Source organism: Triticum urartu, chromosome 5A (genome assembly GCF_056163025.1).
Source record: "Triticum urartu cultivar PI428250 chromosome 5A, HENAU_Tu73, whole genome shotgun sequence".
Taxonomy (NCBI): Eukaryota; Viridiplantae; Streptophyta; class Magnoliopsida; order Poales; family Poaceae; genus Triticum; species Triticum urartu.
Window position 1 is genome coordinate 445,708,876 of NC_141877.1, and position 20,719 is coordinate 445,729,594.

A 20,719-nucleotide genomic window follows, 5' to 3' on the forward strand; every position below is an offset into this window, starting at 1 on the left:
ACCCTTAGGAACAACATGCAATTCATATCTAGGGGGAGAATCTTCATCATCACTTTCATCAATATTATCAGATTCATTAATTTCATTCTCTCTAGCCCTAGCAAGTTGTTCATCAAGAAATTCACCTAGTGGCACAATAGTATCAAGCATAGAAGTAGTTTCATCATAAGTATAATGCATAGCAGAAGTGGCATCATCAATAACATGCGACATATCAGAATTAATAGCAGAAGCAGGTTTAGGTGTCGCAAGCTTACTCAAAACATAAGGAGAATCAAGTGCAGAGCTAGATGGCAGTTCCTTACCTCCCCTCGTAATTGAGGGAAAAATCTTGGGTTCTTTGATCTTTCAAGTTCTTCATAATGATAAGCAGATATAAATCCCAAGTGACTCAAAGAATAGAGCTATGCTCCCCGGCAATGGCGCCAGAAAATGTTCTTGATAACCCACAAGTATAGGGTATCGCAACAGTTTTCGAGTGTAGAGTATTCAACCCAAATTTATTGATTCGACACAAGGGGAGCCATAGAATATTCTCAAGTATTAGCAGCTGAGTTGCCAATTCAACCACACCTGGAAACTTAATATCTGCAGCAAGGTACTCCCTCCGTTTTTATTTACTCCGCATATTAGAGTTGACTGAAGTCAAACTTTGTAAAGTTTGACCAAATTTATAGAAAAGAATATAAATATTTAGCATAACAAATCTATATGATGTGGAAGTACATTCAACAACGAATCTAATGGTATTGATTTGTTATTGTATATGTTAATATTTTTGTCTATAAACTTTGTCAAAGCTTATAAAGCTTGACTTTGACCAAAACTAATATGCAGAGTAAATAAAAACGGAGGGAGTATTTAGTAGCAAAGTAATATGATAGTAGTGGTAACGGTGGCAAAAGGTAACGGTAGCAAAAGTAATATTTTGGGGTTTTGTAGTGATTGTAACAGTAGCAGCGGAAAAGTAAATAAGCGAAGAACAATATATGAAAAGCTCGTAGGCAATGGATCGGTGATGGAGAATTATGCCGGATGCGATCGATAATGTAACAGTCATAACATAGGGTGACACAGAACTAGCTCCAGTTCATCAATGTAATGTAGGCATGTATTCCGAATATAGTCATACGTGCTTATGGAAAAGAACTTGCATGACATCTTTTGTCCTACCCTCCCGTGGCAGGCGGGTCCTATTGGAAACTAAGGGATATTAAGGCCTCCTTTTAATAGAGTACCGGACCAAAGCATTAACACATAGTGAATACTCAAACTATGGTCATCACCGGTAAGTATCCCGATTATTGTCACTTCAGGGTTAACAGACCATAACACATAATAGGTGACTATAGATGTAACACCCCGGATGTAACTTTCCCAATTTGTACTCCAACTCTTGCCATTTCCGGCGTTAAGTTATTTTATTTCCTCGGGTTCGGGTCTTTGTCTCCGTGTGTTGTTGACGTTGTCATGCATCTCATATCATGTCATCATGTGCATTGCATTTGCATACATGTTCGTCTCATGCATTCGAGCTTTTTCCCCGTTGTCCGTTTTGCATTCCGACGCTTCGTTCTCCTCCGGTGGTCATTTCTAGCTTTCTTTCGTGTGTGGGGATTAAACATTTCCGGATTGGACCGAGACTTGCCAAGCGGCCTTGGTTTACTACCGGTAGACCGCCTGTCAAGTTTCGTACCATTTGGACTTCGTTTGATACTCCAACGGTTAACCGAGGGACCGAAAAGGCCTCGTGTGTGTTGCAGCCCAACACCCCTCCAATTTGGCCCAAAACCCACCAAACTCTGCTCCATCATCTAGAGCGTTCGATCACGGTCGCGTGGCCGAAAACAGCACCTCATTTGGACTCTCCTAGCTCCCTCTGCCTATAAATATGTGGCCTCCCCCGAAATTTTCGCGGATGAAACCCTAGCTTCGTCCTCCTCGCGCCCGGACAAATCTTCCTCGCAGTCGGACATGTCCGCGCGCCACGCCGGACCAATCCCCGCCTGCCACGTCAGCATGCCGGACCTCCTCTCTCCTCCCCGCCGCTGAAGCCCGCCGGCACAGATCCGGCCCGCGCGGGGCCGAACCGGGCCAGACCCCGCCGCCGCCAACCGCGGGCGCCGCCCCGCCCGTCGCCGCCACGGCGCCTCGCCGCCTGCCTCCTCCATCGGCCGTCGCTGCCACTCCGCCTCGCCGCCATACCCCGTCGCCGCCACCGCGCGCAACCGCCGCCGCCGAGCTCTGCCACTTCTCCGCCGCCATCCGCGCTCGGCCGCCGCCCTTCTCCTCGCGCGCCGGCGCCGACCTTCGCCGCAGCGCCGTCCTCCCTCAGGTCGCCGTCGTCCTTTCCGGCGAGATCCGGTGGATCGGGACGAGATCCACCGGGATCTCATCCAAACACTCGTCTCGGATCCGCACCGCTCCATCCCGGAACCGCTCCGTCCCGCGTTGACTTTCGCGAGGTGAAATTTCTTCTAAGTCCCGAAAATTTCAGTCCATATGCCCATATTTGCGGCTCCGTAACTTTGCATCCGTAGCTCCGATTCATGCATATAGCATATCAAAATGTTCACCTCAGAGAGTACATCATTTCATTCCATTGCATCATTTTCATTTGAGCTCATCTTGATGTCCTAAATGCTGTTAGAAGAGGGCTACTTGAGTTAATTGTCAGATTTGCTGCTCCGTTTAGCACTTTTGTCATTTTTGCCATGATTAATGTGTGCATGCTATGACCTGATGCTCTACACGTGTTTTGTTAAGGGTTTTTTCATCTTTCCAGAGGTGCAACCCATGTATTTTTAGGATGTGTGAGGTGACTTGTGCAAGCTTGCAAAGTGGTGCACTTGCTAATTCTGTTTTCAGGGACTTAGTGATTTCACTAAGTCCTGCAGCTGTTTATCTCATGATGCCATATGTTCATGTTGTTTCCTAATGATCCATGCCTCTTTTGAGGATGATCAGTAAGGGAGTTTTGTTAATATTGTAGTTCTATATCCATCCATGTCTTTGTTTGCAATTATGGAGCACCTTAGCTTGAGTCAATCGAGCTCTACTTTTGCTACTTTGTGAATCTGGGCAGATTGTCAACTTGTTTGCAATTTTGCCGGTGTTATTGTAGTTGATCCGTGCATGCTATGCCATTTTTCTTGCCATGTATAGCTTGAATTTTGTGCCTTCTTATGGGATGTATGCTTGTCTTTCCATGACTTGCACCGTGGTGAGTGCATCGAGCTCGTAAACATGCCCTCGTGAGTTATGTTTCAGCATGTCCCAGTTTTTCACTAAGTCTGAAAACTGATTTTGTTTTTGCTATGTTCGTGTGCTTGCTAGTATATTTTGTGATCCCTTGTGGCTCAAGGTCACTAAGGGACTTTTGTTAAGCTTGTTGAGTAGCTCCATGCCATGTCTTTCTTTGTCATGTTCAGGTCCTGTAGCGTGTTGTTTTGTTGCTCCGAAGAGGGCTATATGATCTGAAATTCCAGACAAGTGTTAATTTCACTAAGTCTGAGATCTGTTTTACCATTTGCGTTTTTGCCATGCTTGTTTGAACCTCCTAATGGATGAATTGGCCGTAGCTCAGTGCTAGACTTTTGTTAAGAATCTTGAATGCTTCCCTATCATGTATTTTTACTGCATGTTTGAATGCTGTAGCATGTTCATCTCATTGCATTTATGTGCCTACTTGCTGTAAATCGCAGACCGGTGTCATATTTGAATCGCTTGCCATTTCCAAACCGTAACTCCGTTTGCGGTGATCTTTATATCGTTTTCAAGCGATTTCATCTCATCTTTCCAGTGGAACACTTGGATTTCCAAGTTGAGGCCAGGTTCATGCATTTCCTGTCATATCTTGCATTTTGCATCCCGCATCGCATTCCGCATAGCATATCATCATTTCATCATATTGCTTGGTCTTGCACGTGGTTGATTGTATCCTTGTTGCTTGTTTGTCTTGTTTGGGTAGAGTCGGGAGACGAGTTCGCTAACGAGGAGCCCATTGAGTTTGCTTTCGAGGATCCAGTCAACTCTGACAACTGTGCAGGCAAGATGATCATACCCTCGAAATCACTACTATCTTTGCTATGCTAGTTTGCTCGCTCTTTGCTATGCCATTGCTACGATGCCTACCACTTGCTTTCAAGCCTCCCAAAATTGCCATGTCAAACCTCTAACCCACCATTGTCCTAGCAAACCGCTGATTGGCTATGTTACCGCTTTGCTCAGCCCCTCTTATAGCGTTGCTAGTTGCAGGTGAAGATTGGAGGCCGTTCCTTGTTGGAACATTTATTTACTTGTTGGGATATCATTATATTATCTTGTTATCTTAATGCATCTATATACTTGGTAAAGGGTGGAAGGCTCAGTCTCTCGCCTAGTGTTTTGTTCCACTCTTGCCGCCCTAGTTTCCGTCATATTGGTGTTATGTTCCCGGATTTTGCGTTCCTTACGCGGTTGGGTTATAATGGGAACCCCTTGATAGTTCGCCTTGATTAAAGCTTTTCCAGCAATGCCCAACCTTGGTTTTACCATTCGCCACCTAGTCTCTTTTTCCCTTGGGTTACCGGAGCCCAAGGGTCATCTTATTTTTAACCCCCCCCCCCGGGCCAGTGCTCCCTCTGAGTGTTGGTCCGAACTGAGCTGCCTGCGGGGCAACCTCGGGGAAACTTGAGGGTTGGTTTTACTCGTAGCTAGTCTCATCTGAGTGTGCCCTAAGAACGAGATATGTGCAGCTCCTATCGGGATTTGTCGGCACATTCGGGCGGTGTTGCTGGTCTTGTTTTAACCTGTCAAAGTGTCCTTAATTACCGAGATACCGAGTCTGATCGGAACGTCTTGGGAGGAGGTCTATTCCTTCGTTGACCGTGAGAGCTTGTCATGGGCTAAGTTGGGACTCCCCTGCAGGGATTTGAACTTTCGAAAGCCGTGCCCGCGGTTATGGGCAGATGGGAATTTGTTAATGTCCGGTTGTAGATAACTTGAACCTAAACTTAATTAAAATGAATCAACTGAGTGTGTTACCGTGATGGCCTCTTCTCGGCGGAGCCCGGGAAGTGGACGCGGTGTTGGAGTAATGTTTGCGCATGTTGTTCTCTAGTTTCTCGCTCGTGCTTTGCCTCCTCTTCTCGCTCTCTTTTGCGAATAAGTTAGCCACCATATATGCTAGCCGCTTGCTGCAGCTCCATATATTTACCTTGCCTTACCTATAAGCTTAAATAGTCTTGATCGCGAGGGTGCGAGATTGCTGAGTCTCTGTGGCTCACAGATTACTATTACACCAGATGCAGCGCCCGATGATTCCGCTCCAGGAGACGCGTACGAGCTCAAGTGGGAGCTCGACGAAGACTCTCAACGTTACTACATTTCCTTTCCCGATGATCAGTAGTGGTGCCCAGTTGGGGGTGAACGGGACCGTTGTCGCATGTTGGGTTCTCTTTTATTTTGGCGCCGTAGTCGGGCCATGAGTGTTTGGATGATGTAATGTTATTTATGTACTTGATTGACGTGGCGAGTGTAAGCCAACTATGTTATCTCCCCTTTTATTATTACATTACATGGGATGTTTGTGAAGATTGCCTAACTTGCGACATATGCCTTCAATGCGATTATTTCTCTAAGTCGTGCCTCGACACGTGGGAGCCATAGTCGCATCGAGGGTGTTACAAGTTGGTAATCAGAGCCTTCCCCGACCTTAGGAGCCCCATTGCTTGATCGTTTCTAGTGGCCGAGTTGTGTCTAGAAAAATGTTTTGAGTCATTTAGGAATTATATATCGAAGAGATTAGGAATTCTTTTTACTTCCCAGTCTCCTCATCGCTCTGGTAAGGCATCCTCACGTAGAGTTTTGACTCTTCTCTTCTCAAATTTCACTAAAAAAATTTTAGGATCACGCGGGTATCTTGGAATCGTTCCGATGGTTTTATGATGAGAACATTGTCTTGGTGCCTCCTGTCAGGGGTTTAGTGGAAGTGCCCCGGGGAGTTGAGCTCTGAGGTGTTGTCATCATAATTTTATCATTGCAGTTCTGGAATACCTGAGCTTAGTACGCCGACATCGAAAATCTCTTTTATGCAGTTCGTTGGTGAGATAACCTCGACGCCACCCAGTACTGGGGCGGGAGTTCGGGAGTATCGCCATAACTTGTATAATGGATGCTTTTCGAAGGTTGAGGTAGATGGTTTCCGAAGGTTTCTTGGTTATGTGTTGAAGGATGGATACAGCTGGATGTAGGATTTGCTAGTTTGGGTGAGATATTATGCTTCCCCTGTATCCCCAACACCTGATTGCATAACCGGAAAGGTTCGGGAGTTCCATAGGTGGGAATTCTAGTAGCTCGAGTTCTTCTTCCACGGATATTGGTTTGAGATTGGGATTTCTTACCGATTATTCATTCTTTATCCGTACCTTGTTGATTTATTTCTCTACCTTAATTCTACGTGGCTTCTCAATTTATGGATATGTGACCATTTTAAGAGGAATGCATTCGTTCATTTTGTTCGGATGTGAAGACTATATGTTGCAATTTTCATTCCGTTGGATTCAGCTTCAATATTTATCTGTCAATGTGCTAATGGTGGTCAACCTCTTCAGGATGGCTCCTCCAACGCGCACGACTCCGAATCCTGATCCGCCACCACCTCCATCTCCTCCAGAGGCATGGCAAGCTGTGATGGCCGCAACCAATGCAAACACACAGTTGATCATGCAAATTCTCCAAGAGCGCAATCAAGGCAGTCAAGGGAATCAAGGCAGCAATCAGAGTCACTTTGCTACACTCAACCAGTTCCTTGCTAACGGGCCAAAGACTTTCAGCAATTGTGTTGAGGCAACCGATGCTGACGATTGGCTTGTGGATCTGTGTAAGCATTTCGAGTGCAGTAACGTCAAGCCTGAGGACTTTGTTAAGTTCGCTTCGTTCCAACTCAAAGATCAAGCTGCAGAATGGTTCCAGCAGTACAAGGATTCCAGAGGTGGACGTGCTATCACTTGGGATGATTTCCGTCGAGATTTCCGAGCTCATCATATTCCGCAGAGCGTGGTTGAAAGCAAGCGTGAGGAATTCTGCAACCTGAAGCAAGGCTCTTTGTCTGTCTATGACTACAACAAGTTGTTCCAGAAGCTCGCCCGCTTTGCCAAGCAGGACGTCCCTGATGAGAAGAGCATGATATACCAGTTCAGGGGTGGTCTCAGAGAAGAAATTCAGCTAGCTCTTGTCCTCTTTGAGCCCTTGAGATACGATGAGTTCTACAACATGGCACTGAAGCAAGAGGCTGCTCAGTTGAGGTGTGATGCTTCCAAGAAGCGAGGTAGAGATGTTACTCCTTCTTCCTCTACTCAAGTGGCCAAGCAGTAGAAGTTTTGGCTTCCTCCTCCTCCGTTCCGTCAGCCGTATCAGCAGAAGAGCAAAGGTGGCAGTGGTTCTTCCCACCCACCCAACCCTGGCTTTCAGAACAAGACTTCGTCTCAAGCTCCAAGATCGAGTGCTCCATATCACCGTCCGCTTTCAGAGGTCACGTGCAACAAGTGCCAAGAGAAGGGTCACTATGCCAACAAGTGTCTCAACCTGTCGGAGTAAATAGCCATGGGTAGCCTAGCCGGCTTCCCTTGGCCCTTCTGAAAAAATTACAAGCCCGTCCGGCTCTCAAGAATCCAAGACATGGGGCCGCCTTCCCCTTGCTGGCTGTCACCCAGGCCGGCTTTCGGAAGGCGGCCCGACTTTAGCCCTCATGAAGAAAGCCACGGGAAGGCCGACTTCGAGAAGCCGGCCGCGAGGAGGCCGAATCCAAGAAGCCGGCTCCCACAAAGCGGTCGAGACTGTACCCTCAAAGTTTGCATCCACCTAACGACGGTGCGACGGGGCGTGGCTACAGTGAAGCCAGCCACCCCCGAATCCCGGAGCATGCCTGGCACAGTGCGCCGTACGGGTGGCCATGACCCGTCCGACGCGGCACTGTTGCCACGTTGCCCCTGATGTCATCCACGACAGGCTACCAGTACGGCCCACGGGCGGGGGGGCCCTTCGGGCAGAGAGACACCCGAAGGCGGCCATGCCTCCCCTAGTCGGCCCAAGATGGAGCCGGCTCCCCGCAGCCGGCTTGCCGCCTCCCTCGAAAGGAGACACCCCATTAAGAAGACAAGACGCGGTGAGGCTACAGCGATCGCCCGCCGGGCGGCGGCACTGTAGCCACGCCTACCATGACGAAGCCCACGTCACCAAGATAGAGCGACAGTGATCAGCCGCCGACCAGGTCCTGGACAGTGGGGCCTGCCTGTCGACCAAGGGGCCGGCAGCCGGCGGGACCCACCTGTCGGCGGGCCCCATCATCCAGCGCAGAAGCCGGCGAGCGCAGTCACAGACGGCTGGGCCCCGCGCCCAGTCGGATTACCATTGTACCCCTGGGGGGTAGGCCTATATAAACCCCCCGGGGCACCCATGCAAAGGGTTCGACCCCCTGGTAGTTTTAGACACCTTACAAGGAGAAGAAGCAAGCTAGTCGTGCCCTTCTTCCTCCTCCCACAGAACAGCTCAAGGAGCATTGTGTAGCTACTTGTCCATCTAGTGATCATGCGGAGACCCCGCAGAGCAGCGGTAGGGGTGTTATCTCCACGGAGAGCCCCGAAGCTGGGTAAGATTCGCCGGCGTGCATGTCTTCGCCTCGTCCCGTTTCCAGGCACCGGCGACGTCTTACTGGCTCCCACAATGATAAGCCACCCATTGGCATATGTCGCACCTACCACCCGACATTTGGCGCCCACCGTGGGGCGAAGTGCACCGTCGTCCGGAGACCTGTTCTGGACGGGAACCCTCTTCCTCCCCAGCGAGCGTAGCCAGCCCGACACGCCCGATGGTGCTTGCCTTGACGCGCTACAAGGCGTCACCAGCATCTGCGCGGCGAGCAACCTCGCCGATCTCCTCGACGAAACCCTCATCTCCGACGAGCTCGCCTCTGATGCGGGCACCGACCACCTCGCCAACCTCTTCGACCAGCTCCATGTCTCCAGTGAGCCCGCTGTGGATCTGGAGTCGGTTGGCTCCATCGACCCGATGCCTGTCGACTCCGACACGGCCTCCTTCGACACCTTCCCCACCAACATCGCGATCTACAACGACCCGCTTCCTCGGACCGACGGCCGCGATACTGTCACCACCGAAGTGATGGTCATCGGCCACGGTGGCCCGGCCGACGAAAGCGCCCACGACGCCCCGCACGCGGCGGCCCATGACTTGTCCACCCCCCTCCCGGCTGATGCCAACGACGAAGCACTGGAGGCGCGCCGCCTCGCCCTCCTCGCAGAGGGCCGGAGGCTGGCTTCCGTGAGACGCCTCACTGAGGCCTACCAGCGCGAAGCTGACCGCGCCGCCTTCGGCACGCCGGCCCCGGGCGGGCCAAGCCGGGCTGGCGTTGTCAAGCAACGCGGCGCCGTCATCGCCGACACGCTGGGAGTCGACCGCCCGGTCTATGCCACTCTGCTCGAGAACTTGTGTGCCGCCCAGGCGGCCGTGGACGAGTTGGACGGCTTGGAGGCCGAAGAACTCCCCTACATGACCCGGCGCATCCAGCAACTGATTGACGCGGCCGCATGGCGGCACGAAGCCGACGCCCGCGCGGGAAGCCCTCCCCCGCGCCGAGATCACGGCGCAACGTCCCGGACACCGACTACAAGCAACGACCGCGCGCGGCGTGAGAAAGAGCCGGCGGCCAGCCGAAGCCGGACCCGAATCTCCATCGAGCGAGACACGGACGGCCATCCCCGAGCCATGGAATGGCAGGGAAACCCGCCTCCGCCTCGACCCCGTGGAGAGAGATATCCTACCCCGCCGCCAGTGGTGCACCCGACTCTCAGTGGCGCACCCGACTCTCAGCGGCCGACTAGGTCGCCGCGAAGGAGTCGGCGAGAACGACGCCCGCCATTGGATCGATCGCCTGGCGCGATCCCTGGCGCTGGAAGAAGAAGACGATGTCGGCCCCGCCTTGTTTCGGCCCCCGCATCCGCGACGAGCCTTTCCCCAAAGGGTTCTCGCTCCCAAGAGACACGCCCAAGTACAATGGCTCCGTGAAGCCGGAAGATTGGTTGATCGACTACTCCACGGCGGTCAGCATAGCCAACGGCAACCGGCGCGTTGCCGTGAAGTACGTGCCCCTCATGCTGCAAGGCACGGCGCGGACCTGGCTCAACAGCCTCAAGCCTCTCAGCATCAACAGCTGGCTAGATTTCACTGAAGCTTTCATCCGCAACTTCACCAGCACCTACAAGCGGGCCCCCAAGCCCAGGCAGCTCTCCATTTGCGTACAAGGCCCAGCCGAGTCCACTCGCGACTACCTCACGCGTTGGGCCGAGCTCCGCAATTCTTGCGAAGGGGTGCACGAGGTGCAAGCCATCGAATACTTCACTGCCGGGTGCCGAGAAGGTACCCTCCTCAAGCACAAGCTCCTCTGCGACGAGCCGACTACCCTCGACGAGCTTCTGGACATAGCAGACAACTACGCCACCGCCGACTCTTCGATGAAGACCGAGCTTCGGGTAGACGCGTCCGGGAAAGTACTCAACCCGGTGCCCAAGACGCCGGCGGGGGATTCCGACCGACGACCACACCCGAACGACCACAAGCGCAAGGGCCCTGCGTCGCCTTCCGCCAGTCGACAGGTGGCCACGGTCGAAGACGTGCCGCCTGAAGGGCGACCTGCGCCCAAGAAGCCCAAGGGCGGCCGGCCGGCTTGGCAGCCGGCTTTCTCCTACGAGAAAACTCTAGACGCCCCATGCAAATTCCATAGGGCGCGAAGCTGTCCAACCACACAACCCGGAAGTGCCATTAGCTCACCCGAATCTCCAAAGGCGAGGGGCTCGCGCCGCCTCCGCCTGCCGGCCCGCCGCCTCCGGCCCCGCCGCCTCCGGCCGCTCGGCCCGCAGTCGGAGCCATGCATGACGAATTCCCCGACGAGCAAGCAACCTACATCGTCTTTACAAGCCAGCCCGAAGACCGGCGCAGCAAACGCCGAGAGCACCAGGAAGTCAGCGTGGTCGCTGCCAACCCCACCGGACACATGCATTGGTTAGAAAAACCCATCAGCTGGAGCCGGGCCGACCATCCAGAGGTGATGCCGTCTCCCGGCTCTTATGCGTTGGTCCTGGAAGCCACCCTCGCGACGGACAGACGCGCTGCCCGCTTCTCCCGCGTGCTGATAGACGGCGGGAGCAGTATCAACATCCTGTACCGTGACACCTTGGAGAAGCTAAATGTCAAGACGAAGCAGCTCATGCCTACTCGGACAGTGTTTCATGGCATCGTGCCCGGCTTGTCCTGCGCCCCCATTGGCAAGATCAAGATTGATGTACTCTTTGGGGACAAGGAGCATTTCCGCCGGGAAGCGATCTGGTTTGAAGTGGTGGACCTGGAGAGCCCTTACCATGCATTGCTTGGCCGACCTGCCTTGGCCAAATTCATGGCAGTTCCCCACTATGCATACCTCAAGATGAAGATACCAAGCACCAAAGGCGTCATCACCGTAGCCGGCGATTACAAGAAGTCTTCTGAATGCGCCGCCGCCAGCAGCCGGCTGGCTGAGTCCCTTGTGATTGCCAAAGAGAAGAAGATGTTGGACCGGGTCGTGGCCCTGGCCAGCAAGCAGCCGAACCAGTCCCCGACCCTAAGGAGTATGATGCCCAAGGATCTTTCCAGCCGGCCAAAGAAACCAAGAAGATACCCCTTGACCCCGAGCACCCCGAGAGGTTTGCCGTCATCGGGGCAAGCCTGAACAGCAAATAGGAAGGCGAGCTCGCCGATTTCCTCCGTGAGAATCGGGACATCTTTGCATGGTCCCCCAAGGACATGCCAGGTGTTCCGAAGGAATTCGCCGAGCACAAACTACACGTCCGAAAAGACGCGAAAACGGTCAAGCAGCCCCTCCGCCGACTATCAGAGGAAAAGAGAAGGATTGTGGGGGAGGAGATAGCCCGGCTTCTGGCAGCCGGCTTCATTATGGAAGTTTTCTTTCCAGAGTGGCTTGCCAACCCGGTCCTCGTGTTGAAGAAGAACAACAAGTGGCGCATGTGTATAGACTACACAAGCCTCAACAAGGCCTGCCCTAAAGATCCCTTTGCCCTGCCGAGGATTGACCAAGTGATAGACTCCACGGCCGGATGCGAGCTGTTGAGTTTCTTGGATGCTTACTCAGGATATCACCAGATAAGGCTAGATCCGGACGACCGCCTGAAGACCGCCTACATCACGCCATTTGGAGCCTTCTGCTACCTGACTATGACATTCGGCTTAAGAAATGCCGGTGCCACTTTTCAGCGTTGCATGCAGAAGTGCCTCCTCAAGCAACTCAGTAGAAACGCTCACGTCTACGTGGACGACATTGTGGTGAAGACGGAGAAGCGCGGCACCTTGCTGGAAGACCTCAAAGAAACATTTGAGAACCTACGCCGGTTCCAAATCAAGCTCAACCCCGAGAAATGCGTGTTCGGAGTGCCAGCCGGCCAGCTCCTAGGCTTCCTGGTCTCCGAACGCGGCATCGAATGCAACCCGGCGAAGATCAAGGCCATCGAGAGAATGGCGATCCCCACCAAGCTTCGAGACATCCAAAAGTTTACCGGATGCTTGGCCTTCTTGAACCGCTTCATTAGCCGGCTCGGAGAGAAAGCTCTCCCCCTCTACCGCCTCATGAAGAAGAGCACTCACTTCGAGTGGAACGACCAGGCCGACCAAGCTTTTCACGAGCTGAAGAAGATGATGGCCACGCCGCCTGTCCTAGCGGCGCCGACTGAGAAAGAGCCCATGCTCCTTTACATTGCCGCAACCAGCCGGGTGGTCAGCTCCGTCATCGTAGTCCAACGCCCAGAAGAAGGCCGAGCCCAGCCGGTCCAGAGGCTGGTGTATTATTTGAGCGAGGTGCTGTCCGCTTGAAAGCAGAACTACCCGCACTACCAGAAGATGTGTTACGACGTGTACTTCACCGCCAAGAAGCTGAAGCCCTACTTTCAAGAGCATCCCGTCACGGTCGTATGCACCGCCCCACTGGCCGAGATCATAGGCAGCCGGGACGCATCCGGCCGGGTGGCGAAATGGGCCATCGAGCTGGCCCCTTACACAATCTTCTACCAACCCCGCACCACCATCAAGTCCCAAGCCCTGGCCGACTTCCTCGTCGACTGGGCCAAGACCCAGTATCTGCCATCGGCTCCCGACTCCACCCATTGGCGCATGCACTTTGACGGGTCCAAGATGCGCACCGGCTTGGGAGCCGGCGTCATCCTTACCTCTCCCAAAGGCGACAAGCTCAGATACACGCTGCAGATTCACTTTGCCGCCTCCAACAACGTGGCCGAGTACGAGGCGCTCATACACGGGTTTCGGCTTGCCAAAGAACTCGGCATTCGCCGGATCCTATGTTATGGCGACTCGGACTTGGTGATCCAGCAATCATCCGGCGACTGGGACGCCAAGGATGCAAATATGGCGAGCTACTGCTTCCTGGTTCAACAACTCAGCGGATACTTTGAAGGATTCGAGTTCCTCCACGTACCGCGAGCCGACAACGAGCCAGCCGATGCCCTGGCTCGAATAGGCTCCACTCAGCAAGCAATACCAACCGGCGTCGCTCTACAATGCCTCCTCAAGCCGTCCATCAAGCCGTCTCCAGAGTCCAATTCCATCTTCGTACCGCCTGACCCCGATGCGGCCGGGTCCGGCTTGAAGAACCAAGCAGGCGACTCCGGGACTTCAGTAGTCGGCCCGGGAACTTCGGCAACCGGCGCGGGGACTGCCACACCCGGCTCGGGGACTGCCGTAGCCGGCCCGGGGACTGCACCAACACAACAGCCGGCGGCCGACTCCAGCATTTCACCACCCAGCCCGCCCACCCTGGTGGCAGTAGCCACACTGGCAGTAGGAGAAGTCGCGGCTCCGTCATGGGCTCAGTCCATCCTCAACTTCCTAGTAAACCAAGATCTGCCGGCTGACGAAACAGAGGCAAGACAAGTCCAACGCCGAGCCGGAGCATACACAATCGTCAACAGAGAACTCGTCAAGCGCAGTGTCACTGGAGTCCTCCAACGGTGCGTCGAGCAAGAGAAGGGCATTGCAATCCTCAGAGACATTCACCAAGGAGAATGCGGCCACCATGCGGCTTCAAGATCACTCGTCGCCAAAGCTTTCCGCCATGGTTTCTTCTGGCCAACTGCTTTGGATGACGCCAAAGAATTAGTCAAATATTGCAAAGGGTGCCAACTCTTCAGCTCCAAGCAACACATGCCGGCTTCGGCACTCAAGACCATTCCCCTCACCTGGCCCTTCGCCGTTTGGGGACTGGACATGGTGGGCCCATTCAAGACGGCACGCGGCGGCATGACGCATTTGCTCGTCGCCGTGGACAAATTCACCAAGTGGATTGAGGCAAAGCCGATCAAGAAGCTGAATGGGCCGACTGCTGTGACATTCATCGCAGACATAACAACTCGGTACGGCATGCCACACAGCATCATCACCGACAATGGCACGAATTTTGCCAAAGGAGCCTTGGCACGTTTCTGCGCAGCCCAAGGTATCCGGCTGGACTTAGCGTCCGTCGCCCACCCGCAGTCAAACGGCCAGGTCGAGCGAGCCAACGGCCTCATCCTCTCTGGCATCAAGCCCCGACTGGTCGTACCGCTGGAGCGTTCAGCCGGCTGTTGGCTTGATGAGCTGCCGGCTATCCTCTGGAGTCTGCGCACTACACCAAACAAGTCAACCGGCTTCACCCCTTTCTTCCTTGTGTATGGTGCCGAGGCGGTCATCCCAACTGACATCGAGTTCGACTCGCCTTGAGTCACCATGTACACGGAGGCGGAGGCCAAGGAAGCACGAGAAGAGGGCGTCGACCTGCTGGAAGAAGGCCGGCTGTTAGCCCTCAGCCGGTCTGCCATCTGCCAGCAGGGTTTGCGCCGCTACCACAGTCGGAAGATCAGGCCAAGATCTTTCCAAGAGGGCGATCTTGTGCTCCGGCTGATCCAGCGAACAGCCGGCCAGCACAAGCTCTCGGCCCATTAGGAGGGCCCCTTCGTCATCAGCAGAGCTCTAGGCAACGACTCCTACTACCTGATCGACGCGCAGAAGCCGAAGGCATGAAAAAGAGACGACTCTGGCAAGGAGTCGGAACGACCATGGAACGCCAACCTCCTTCGAAGATTTTACAGTTGAAATGCAGTATGTATCACGCTAACTTTTGTACTAAGTACGAGACAATAGGCCCCCCGAGGAGGGCTCGGGGACTGCCATCTTTTATCTATGAATGAAAAGTATCATGCTTATGACCTTGTCATTTCATTTACTTGTTCCGTCCGGCACCGGGTTCGACTAGTCGGCCCGGGGACTGGCCGACTGGAGTTATATTAGAAGTCCTACCCGCGGTGAGACAAGTAGTGTGCTCACACCCAGGCTTAGCTCTTGCCAAAGTCGCAGTTCGAAGAACCGGCTGTCCGGCTGGCAAGAGTCAAAAGCAGGAAAGGATGCCCACACGAAAAATGGCCAGGGACCAACGGACTAATATAACGAAAGCCGGTTTGCCGCCTACCACCGACCGACTACTAGAGTAGCCGGCCGGCCGGTTTCCATTCACTTCACTTCAATCCAAGAAAGCTCGAGTACTTGCCTCCCCAAAGAGGGAAGGCGGCAAAGGAAAAAGCCTAAGGATAAAAAGCATACGCGAATGGAAACCAAACATGCACATAATAATATTTACATAAAAGACCTCCAAGAGGCCAGCATTCAACATAGATTGGATACACCCCCAGTGGGTGGAACTGCGAAATCTTAATAAAGATTGTTCAAAAGACAACAAGCAGGAGAAATAAGGACGACAAGTCAAGTTGGCGGAGCGACCGACGGGCCGGGCTGGTCGGCGGAGACGGTTGTGCCGGCTGAAGGAGCGGCCGGCTAGCGAACCTCGGCTTGATCACCGCCTCCCGCAGAGGGCGCGCTTCCACGCGCCTCGTTGCTAGAGGCACGGTCGGCCTGAGGTCGGCCGGTTGTTCCACCAGCCGGTTCGACGTCTTCACCGTCCTCTTCTTCGTCATCCTCGCCCTCGTCGCTGGAGGCGATCTCCTCCGCCGAGTCTTCACCCACCGCCGGGTTCAGCCCGAACCACTCCTCCGGCTGGGCAACGCCGTCCTCATTGATTTCAGGTGCAAAAACACTGATGTCGGTGCACTCGGCGATCGTCAAAGCTCGCTGGGCGATAGCCGGCCGCACCTCCTCCAGCTCCGCGTCGGCCTCCAGCCGCCAAGTGCGCAGCTGGTCCAGGTTCAGCCCTGGGTACCAAGCCCGAACGAACTCCAACGCTCGCCCGGCTCCAAGACGGGCCGCCGACGCCTTCCAAGCTTCGAAGCGACCGACTGCGACCTCCAGCCAGTCGGCAGTCCGGCTTGGGTGCGGGGGATCGTCTCGCCGGGCCAAAGCGCGGCCAAAACCTGCGCCCCGGCACGTTGGAGCCGGCGAAGCATCCGATGAGCCGGCTGCAGCCGCGCCTGGACAGCCAAGAGCTGCTCCTCAAGCGTCTGGTTCGCGTCCGGCGCGATGTTGGCCCCCGCCTGACGGTGCGCCTCGCGATGGGCCTCGATGGTTTGGGCGGCGAAGGCGGAGTAGCCGGGAAAGTAGTCTGCACAAGAAAATAGGCAGCAGCACAAGTTAGGCCAAAAACCAGACGGCAAGGGGCAGGAGAGGAGCGAGGAAGACGGCTTACCGTCGATCAAGTCCTCAATGCAGCCGAAGCCTTCATCCAGCGCTCGCCGGGTCTCAGCCCAGCTCGCCGCCTCGGTCTCAAACTCTGCCTTCAGGGCGGCCTTGCTATCTTGCGCTTTCTGCAGGGCCGCCTTGTGGCTCCCCACTTGTTCAGCCAGCTTCTTGGCCAGGCGGTCACGCTCCTGGACCAAGGCTGCGTACTCAGCATCCTTGGTATGAAGGGCGGCCTGCGCTTCGCCGAGCTCCCTCCTCAAGTCGACGTTGGCCCCTGAAGGAAAAGAAAAAGAAAAACCAATAAGGAAAAAGTCGTCAAGGAAGATCTGACCCGACTGCTCAGCAGTCGGCCCGAATCTCGGGGACTACACCCAGTGGGTGCGCTGACGCGCCCCCACAGGAGACAGACAAGATCAAGCACTTACTTCGGCTGTCGGCCAGGTCGCCGGTCCTCCGACTCAACTCCCGAGCCTGGGAGTTGAAGGCGGGAGCACGGGAGTTATGATATTCCTGAAAGTTCAGACAGGAAGCAAAAATAAGGTAGTCGTCAAGAAAGATCCGACCCGACTGCGCAGCAGTCGGCCCGAATCTCGGGGACTACACCCAGTGGGTGTGCTGACGCGCCCCCATGGAAGAAATCAAGAGACCAAAGCGTCCAAGAATGAAAAACTCACCCGGATGGCAGCCCGCGTCGACAGGAACTCCTGGGTGAACTGCTGCAGTAGGGCGGCCTCAGCTTGAAGCCGGCTCCGGACCCCTTGAGCCGCCACATTCAGCTTGCCAGTCCCCCCGCTGGGAGTCCACTCGGACGTGGCGGTGCTGGCCGCCTCCAGATCCTCCGCCGACTGGCCGGTGCCCGCGACTCGGCGCGATTCCGGCGGAGCGGCGCCTACCCCTGCGCGCCGACGCGTCATCGGCTGCACCTCGAAGCCGGCTCCGCCCTCCGGCTCACCCCCGGCCGGCTCCTCTGGCGCCGCTGACGATTGGCCGCCTTGGCCCACTCCGATTGGCGCTGCCGGCGGCGCTCTCCCCGCGAAGACCTCGAGGTCCTCCCTCCTCTCCATCAGCGGCGGGTCTTGGACGATTTCCTCCGCCAAGGGCAATGGGGTGTCAGGGGCCACAGCTCGGAGGGGAATGGCGAGCAGCGGAGGCTGGTTACGCGAACCCCCCGCCTCCGTTCCCGCGGTCGCCGCCGCCGCCTGGGCCTTGGCTGCCGCGTCGGCCTGCTCCCTAGCCGCCTGGGCGGCCGCTTTTTCTGCCACCTCACGCTCCTCCCGCGCCTCGCGGGCGTTCCGCTCCATGGCCTCCCTGAGGTCGGCGAGGGGGTCCACGCGGCGGGAGCTCGAAGACCCTCCAGCCGGCCCAACTATGGAGGCGCCCGGACCCCGCTCAAGGAAAAGCGGTGCCCTGTCCAGCGAGCGGGAAAAGGTTAAGAAGAGTGTTCGAATAAGAGAGAACGATGAAAAGCATACGACAAGGCAATCGACGACTTACGCTGAAACCACCTGAGGCTGCTTCACCGCCTTGCGGAAGCGGGCCGCTTTCGCGGCCGCCTCATCTCGTTTGGTCGCCGCGGTGGAGGCTTTGGACTTCTTCGGCCGACTGCCGAAGAGGATTGACGCGGCCCGGCACTTCTGTGCGCCGCCGCTGGCAGCCGGCACGGTGGACGAGCCCGCTCCCTGATGGTCGGCCGCCGGCTGGCGACGCGGGGCGACTTCGGCTTCGGCGTCATCCGGCCAGTCCTCGAAGCTGGCGGTGAGCCTTGTGCCTCTGGGCTCGGCGTCGTCCCCCACGACGGCGTCTTCCATGGCGGCCGCCCCCAAATCCGGATCGTCGACGTCGTCCACCGTGCGGTCGGGGGCGTACTCGCGCTCTATCCCTGCTGCCCCGGTCGTCGGCGGAAGAAGGGGGTTCTGCTAAGAAGAACCGACCAATCAGAAGCCGGCCATCATAAAGCCGGCTACCAACAGAAAGAAGAAAGAGAGGAAAGCTTACCATGGGCGGAGGGTTGGCGGGAGAATACGGCACCTTGCCGTACTGCCAGTCCTCGGCGAGCTTGCAATTGGAGATATAATTTACCATATATGACACCTCCGCGTGAGGCATCTTCCTGGTGCTCAGCCGGCTTGGGTCGAAGCGACCGCTCATCTGACACATCATGTGGGGCCGGCTTTGGAGAGGAGATATCCGGCGCTCCACGAAGGCGGCCACCAAGTCGGCCCCGCTCAGGCCTTCCGACTGGATCATCAACCGAAGCCGGGAGACAGCAGTGTTCCCGGCCTGAGACAGTGACCGGGATCGGAAACTCCATGAGGGCAGCCTTCCAGCCGGCGGGCCGGCTACGTAAGCTGGCAGGTTGACGTGGTCTCCTTGCTAGGCGACGTTCTTCACGTAGAAGTACGACTTCTGCCAGATCTTCACCGACTGGATCAGGGGGATGGGCGGGAACGGGTTGTTCTCGCTCGACCTCCTCATGGCGATGAAGGCCCCGCAGGGGGCGGGCACGCCTGCGACGACGGTGCTGAGTTTGCTCTGGAAGAATTCCCCCCAGAGCTCCAGCGTGGGGAGCAGCCCCAAGAAACCTTCGCAGCGAGAGACGAAGGCCGACAGCGAGCAGCTGAAGGTTGTAGAACTCGAGGAACGAGCGCAGGAACCCGCTCACCGGAAGGCCGAAGCCGCGCAGGAAGTGCGAGTGGAAGACGACCCGCTCGCCCTCCTTCGGTGCCGGCGAGATCTCCGTCTCCGGCGCCAGGCGGACCCGCACGAGGTTGGCGTCGGGCAGGCGCCGAGTCTGGCGGAGGAACTCAACATGGTCCTCATGGACGTTGGAGCCATCCCACGAGCTCGACAGCGCCATGGCAGCAAGACGATGTGGCGGCGCGGTGGCGGTGAGACAGGAGGCTGCGGCGGCAACGAGAGGAAGAAAGGAGGACGAGAAGGAGCGGAGCGAGAGAGAGCGTGTGAACCTCTGTCTCTCCCCCTCCTCCTCCTACTTATAGGCTCGCCTGGCGGAGCCGAGGAGGCGCGGCGTGGGGAAACGTGGGGATCGATCGTGCCCACCCCCCCCCCCACGTCCCGCGCTTATTGCGCCCTAACGGCGAAATAAAATCGCCACGGGAAGGCGAGCGGTCCACCTGGGCCGCAGAAGATCAGCATTCGGGCCAAGGCCTAGGAGTGGCGGGCCCGGGCCTGCGGCGGCGTCCCGTCGCGCGCGTGCGCTGGTAGGGTCTCGCTGCCACGTGGCCCGTGGGAGGGCCCGCGGTCAGCACGCAGGTCGACCACTTCCCCGCCTGCAATACGCAGGGCTCCCCGAAATCGGCATACACCAGCAAAGCCGGCTCCTCAGGGTAGGAAGCTGACCAAGCTTCTCGTCCCTTTGTCCGCCTCGAAGCTCGATCAGCTTCGGGGACTACTGTCGGAGTAAATAGCCATGGGTAGCCTAGCCAGCTTCCCCTGGCCCTTCTGAAAAAATTACGAGCCCGTCTGGCTCTCAAGAATCCAAGACATGGGGCCGCCTTCCCCTTGCTGGCTGTCACCTAGGCCGGCTTTCGGAAGGCGGCCCGACTTTAGCCCTCATGAAGAAAGCCACGGGAAGGCCGACTTCGAGAAGCCGGCCGCGAGGAGGCCGAATCCAAGAAGCCGGCTCCCACAAAGCGGTCGAGACCGTACCCTCAAAGTTTGCATCCACCTAACGACGGTGCGACGGGGCGTGGCTACAGTGAAGCCAGCCACCCCCGAATCCCGGAGCATGCCTGGCACAGTGCGCCGTACGGGTGGCCATGACCCGTCCGGCGCGGCACTGTTGCCACGTTGCCCCTGATGTCATCCACGACGGGCTACCAGTACGGCCCACGGGCGGGGGGCCCCTTCGGGCAGAGAGACACCCGAAGGCGGCCATGCCTCCCCTAGTCGGCCCAAGATGGAGCCGGCTCTCCGCAGCCGGCTTGCCGCCTCCCTCGAAAGGAGATGCCCCATTAAGAAGACAAGACGCGGTGAGGCTACA